We start from the raw sequence: 6,765 nt of genomic DNA, 5'->3' as shown, positions 1-6,765 counted from the left end.
AACACAAAATAATTCTCTAATTCTTCAACTAGATCGATAGTAACAAAAACAAACTCGTAACCAAATCCTCTTACACCTACACTCAAATACCTCACCATGATTTAACAGAACCTCTCATCTTCGTCCCCTCCTCTACCAAAGATAATCGCTCGCCATTTAATTCGTAGAAATTTAAATCGTACACGAACATCCTTGCTCCGTCAAGGACGTTATCAAGTCTCAAGCAAAATGAAAGCGTTCGATTTTATTAAACTTCCTACCGGCCATTTCGTACAAATGTATAAAATCCACCGTACGTTTATAGGTAACATCATATTCAATATCAATTACACAAATGTGATTTATGATTTATATACAGAGCCACTGGAACGGAGAACGATAAATATCACGGGTTTTCCGTAACGAAAAGCCTGACTCGATCTCGCGTGTTCATTCAACGCGTTTCTTCTCTTATGAATGAGCTCGGAGATCTGTCATTAGCATAGTCACGACCCACGGCGACACCGCCGCGTCCTCTCGTACCGTTATCCCCGTTGCCTTGCCACCGGCTAAACGGCTTCCCGATGTAAATTGCCCCGCTACAAATTGCATAATCATCTTTAACGGATCGACTCCCGATCGTATCGGTACGCGGGATGCGACCGCTGAATCCCCGACGCCCACCAGAAAAAAATCGTCCACGGGAAAATTATAATATTTCTTTCCTCGTGAAAGAACTCTACCCGCGATCCCCGGCATTCCGCATGTTCCAGCGTAATTGAATACATTAAAGGCGATTTCGCGGCCGATATTCAGATCAATATTTAATAAGCACCTCCGCTACAGGGTAGGAAGAAATATAATTGGCCCTGTTTTCCCTCAACCTGTCGCCATTTTTCTCATAGCGGTCGTGATGTATCACGTGATAAGCTTCCCTCGCTGTCCACCAGGGAACGTAGTGCCCGCTAAGAAGGATCGTAAAGTTCAGAGTAATTGACAGTTATAAGACGATGTCTTAATAATTTGATACTGTCCTGAACCGTCACAACCCGGTGCTGGCTTAGTTTTTTAATATCCAGCGTGGTTAGTTTCAACGTTCTTGTGTAAAATGATCGAGATGGTACGAGTTTTAAAATTCTTTATCGAGATCTATAAATTACAGCGCTACTGCCTTTTCTATTTCCGTATGAATAAACCGTAAAAATCGGATTTATATTGCCTGTAATGGTAGATCATAGAAAATTCAGTGATGTCTATCAGAAACTCTTTTTTCCTGGAAATAATCATTTTTCCGTTCTTCTAATTACTGTTGTTTTACAGCTGGATACACGACTTCTATCGAACGGATTATTTAATGACGGCGAAGAGACGTCGACGGTTCAACAGGTGTTTGGTACGAGGCAATCGTTCCCCGCGACGCGTCGCGTCGACTTACTTCTGTTTTCTTGCCGGGGGAGCCAGTAAAAAGAGTGTAGTGAATCGGTGGCCGATAATTAAAGCGACGATCAAAGGAACCACATTTTCGGCCGTGAAAACGAGGAGTCCAGCATGATTAAACGGTCTTATGTCACAGGGTGGTTCGGCAACCTTGACGAACCTTATGATGATCGTGAATTCCTCTTTGCATCACTTTTTATACACCTCTGATACGCACTTTTCGCGTGGATTCATTCACTTTTATCCGCGAAATTGCGGATAAATAAGAAAATTTAGATGACGCGCAAAACATCTGTTCGTAATTGATATCATTTTTATAGACGTTAATCTTAAAAAGTCGTTATTCGATCGAATCAACTTCGAAGGTAATTTGCCTGATTTTATTCTGTACACATTTGCCTCGGCTATTGTTAATATCTTCATAATAAATTAATTAATACAGTATGATCTTAAAACATTACAATATTTTACATCTTGAAAACAACCAATTCATCCTACAAGAATAAGCATTAACAAACACAAATTCTTTAATAAAACAACTCATACCGAGTATATCAATAAACAATTTCCTCTTCAAGAACACCACGATGGGCACATTTTTAAATGCACCGACTGCATTCAATTCGTTACACGTCTAGGCAAGAATTCAACAAAAACAAGTATTCAGCAAAACACTCGAAGGATTGACTCGCAAGCCAAAAATCCCATCGAACAACTTAAAAACGTTCTTCCGCTGCGTTTTGCTGCGCACAAAATCGATTACTTATCGGTGCATCTAATACATCACGCGTCCCAGTTGTAAATTGCAAGCTCCGCTCGGACGCATCATCAAAAGTAGCAAAGGGAAGGAGAGTAGAAGCAGAAGTGCCCGTTGCAAAAAGCAACCGAAATCGACCGAGAAAAAAGGGCGGGCTGCTGATCGAATCACGAAACGCACGGCCAGGCCGAAAGTGATTTTCAGGTGTGAGATGTTCGTCCGGATCCTCGTCGGTATAATTCGGGGCGCTACTATGAGCCGACCGTAATGTCGGTATTAGCATCCACCCGCCCCGGTGTATTATTTACACGTGTAGATGATCCTCGAGCTCTGTGGTCGTGGCTCGAGTAATCGCCACTGTGCCGGGGGACTCCGGGAGAGATTAAATTGGGACAGGTAGCTGCGAGGTGAAGCGAAGAGTATCGGAGTCACGTGCGGCCCCCGCGCGACCGGAAATACGGTATAAAAGATCGAGGAGCGATCCTAAAGGCCCTCCGCAGCCTTCGCGTAACTTTTTCGTGGAAGCACCTCGCTGTCGAAGTGCGATGGATACATCGGATCAACGAATGTCTTTTTAATCCTTTGCACACGAAACTTTTTCCTCTAGGTTTATTCACTAATTTTTAATAATGCTGATTAAATCATTCCTATTAAATAGAAATAATATACGGATAGGTGGACGGAATTTTATTCCTACATTTCGTGTTTAACACGTTCCGTGCCACGGAAATTTCGGTTATTTTTTGTTTATGTACTGTATTGATTTTTTAAATAAAATATTGTTATATTCAAGTTTTTGGTAATTTTTATATATTTTGATATTGTCTCTCTATGTTTTCGGTGCTTTGAAACGTATACCGCTATTCTTGAGCATGTGTCCCATGTGACGTGTACCATATGTACTACATGTGGCACTGAACATGTTAATTATGTTGTATGATATTGAATATTGAATTTTATAGTTTTGTTACGCCGAAGCGAACAAGTAGTCACTAGACGTATGAATTACTAATTAATCGGTGGATTATTAAATTTCTCAATATTCAATGTATAATGATTAGATTATACGTGTCGATGCAAATGATTCTTAGATTTATTGAGAAGATTGAAAATTAAATGAGAATCTTTATTATATATGCATGCGTATGCTATGTATTGAACGTTGTATTAAACCAGAAAAGGAACAAGGTAAAAATGTTGAGAAAGTGGAAGGAGTTAGGTTGGTAATCAATGAACTGTGAATTTAATGGATTGACGAAGTATTTGAATTTCCGAGTGTTTATCAATCTGAAATTGTTTTTCGCGTATAAATTAACGACGCGCGAAATAAAACGCTAAGGTAAATTATAATTTTAGTGCCATCAAAGTTGCTCGCGTAAAACCCTTTGATTGGACTCACCTGATACCTCGTGGAACATCGAAGTGCCACGTCCATCGTGCGGCCGATGAAAATTATAATCTTACGCATTATTAACCGCCGATTAACGTGTCGCGGTGTCGAACGGCGTCCATCCAGGGAACAAGATGAAATCTATGTTACAAAACAACAGGTAACGCGAACAAGACGTGTTCGGGTGTAGAGCAATTACGACCAACATGGAAAGTGGTTCTCCCCGATAAAGGAAAAAATGGCCAGCTTAATGTTACTTTGTATAAAAAATAATATCGCGATACCGTCGCGATTGCGGCCGCTGTCAAAAAAGAACGGACGAAGGAAAACTGGATCGGATCCAGTTTGATGGAGCCACCTTCGGTAAAAACGTTTCGCCGTAAATGACATCCGCGTTGCAACTTAAATGTCACGCTGAAATTCATGGTACACATATACTTGGCTAACAAATTGGAGGCATTAGACATTTAATTAGTTATAATAAGGCCGGGATTTTTACCAACGATTAGCGTTCCGGGACTTTTACACCCCTTTCAATTAGATTGTAAAAGTATACAGCTTCTACTATCATGCTACTTTCCTGTAAACTATTGATTTACCACCGTTTTAATTTAAAAATTAATTCCAGCCAAACGAGCCAAACGATTTTCTTACGTTACACCTTGCAGCTTCTTTATATACAAAACGACTATTGCAATCAAAAGATTACGATACAAGTTTACATTCCATTTAATCAAATCGAAGTTCTATCCATCAGATCAATTATGTTCTATTATTCTTAGTAAAACGCTGTCTATGACACTGCAACACTTCATTCCCATGTCTACACATCAACGATGTTTATTAAAATCCTCCTTCCTCGTCGACATAACGCGAAGAAGTAACCAATTAAACAAAACTGTACTCTCCCAATTAATACATTCTAAACGTCACGCGAACAAAAAGACCAGTCCAAACTACAGTAACGTAAAAATCACGGTCGAGTTTTTACGTTGTAAGAATTTACGTTACATTTATTGCTGTATTAAAATGCGATTCGGATTGCAAAAATACCGAGGGAAACTGGGCACAATCGCGTCCGTCGGAAACGAGCTAGAAAAAGGTCCCGGGTTTTTCGATTCTGTCACCAGAGTTATTCCCACTATCGTCATTCGCGTAGCTTCCGCAAGAAGCTCTTCCAATAATTTCTTTGGAATCCGGTTAATTTTTCCGACAGGACGGAACACTCCGATCGTTCCAACGTCCACGTAATCCCGTGGCCGGGCTTCTTCCTGTAGCCATCGGAATCGGGCGTCCCCGCCTTTCATCTCGCCACTTTCTTGCGTGCATTCCGCCGGACAGGGGCGCGACGATCGGCAAAACCGATCTCAGCGAGGCCGAACCCGCATCGCGGATGCATACCAGCGTGACTCGTCGCGCGAGGTGTCGTCCGAATAAAAAAAAAATCAATCGAAAACCATCGGAACGCGTAAAGGCAACTAAAATCCGCCGCCTGTTTCATGATGTAAACACGTCTAATATGGAACACCACGATATTGTGGAACATGAGTAGCTACGTTCGCTACCAGCACTTATTTTGATGAGGGTCTTTTCAATTATATTTTCTGCAATCTAATAAATCTAAGCAAAATATTAGAAAAATGAAACTGAAACGGGTCATTAAATACCTAAATATAATGTTGTAGTTTATAATCTCCAATATTTATAGGATTAACTTAATTTTCATTATGTAAAATATAGGATTACGACTGTCACAAATATGTGACGCTGGTAGCGAACGTGTTAACCGTCGGAGTGGCAAGGATTTTTGCAAAAACCCGGTCGAAAAGTGCCAAGCTGCGCGATCACACTTCTTTCATTTCAATTCAGAAACTGAATTACACTTTTCTATTTTTACAGCAGAAGATTGTAGATAACGTGATCGTTTCGTTTTTTCTATTTCTAAGCGGGTAATAACAAAAATAAAAATAAATAATTAAAAGGAAGACAAATAAATAAAGTTAATTTGATTCTACGAACCGATAGAGTGACACTTTTAGACAGTGTAATCGACAAGCGCGATCACGCCGCTTGCTATTCAAACGGTTAATGTGTCAGTTACCATGAGAAACACTTAAATAGTAATAGAAAACAATCATGTTAATAGTTGGACATCAATTAAGAATTTGTCATTGATGATGAATTTGTCAATGCGAAGCATTATTGTGTTTGGTGGTACGTTAAATTTTCTGAAAGACAAGTTAAGCAGTCAAATTTCTTAATATAGAAAGGCCAACAAATTTGATTTTTTCATGATTTATCATTGAACATGTCTGTTTTTCATTATTCAAAAGCAATTTGCTGGAAATTCATTTTCTTTATAGAATAGATATTATTTTTCTATCGGAACACGCGGGTTCCTGATATGGAACCATGTTAGGTGCACATTCTTTGAACAAAACGAAGGAAACGATAATAATATTGACATTTCAGAAAACAAAAATATATTTTATTCAGTGTTACTAAATTCAGATCGCGCATGAAATAGTGTTCTAATTTACCGCCTAAAAGAAGTCCTCGTAAATCGAGGGTCAGGTGTAGATCCCAATGAATTATTGAAATCGATCTAGTCTGCTCGTGTTATACCGGTTTTCCCGGGAATATTGACGAAACTCGTTCCACGCCCTGTTAAATTGATAACACTGGGATGGAGTGATAACTGCGTCGTCCTTGCATAGGCTGGCTCGGATTACTTCGTTTTTGGCTTGGAAAATATTGCGGGGATTTATACTTCAAGCGTTTTGTAGGATCGTAAATTCGATCAACATAGAAGGAAATGTTTCTTCGTGTTTCTTTTGGAATTGTTGAATGCCATTTTTCTTGGTATATTCATTTATATCTTTTTTCTGCTCTTTTAAGTTTCGATGGAATTTGATAAAGTTTTATTATATTGGTAGATCGCAATGAATTTTACATTATCGGAAAGAAAATTTAGACTGAACTGACTTGTTTCAGATAATGGTCTTGGTTACGTTTTTTACTGTTCGTATTGATTACTAAGGTGCCATTTGTCATTTTATTTGAAATTGTTATTGTATTATCACTGAGAATACAACATAGTAACAAACATCTACGTTTTATATTTATTTCTCCTACCATTGTACGAAAGTAATTACAAAGAGATTATTTCCAATGTTGACGCTTTAATTATTGTAATTCACGC

This window comes from Nomia melanderi, chromosome 9 (assembly GCF_051020985.1).
Source record: "Nomia melanderi isolate GNS246 chromosome 9, iyNomMela1, whole genome shotgun sequence".
Lineage (NCBI taxonomy): Eukaryota > Metazoa > Arthropoda > Insecta > Hymenoptera > Halictidae > Nomia > Nomia melanderi.
This window is presented reverse-complemented; position numbering follows the sequence as displayed.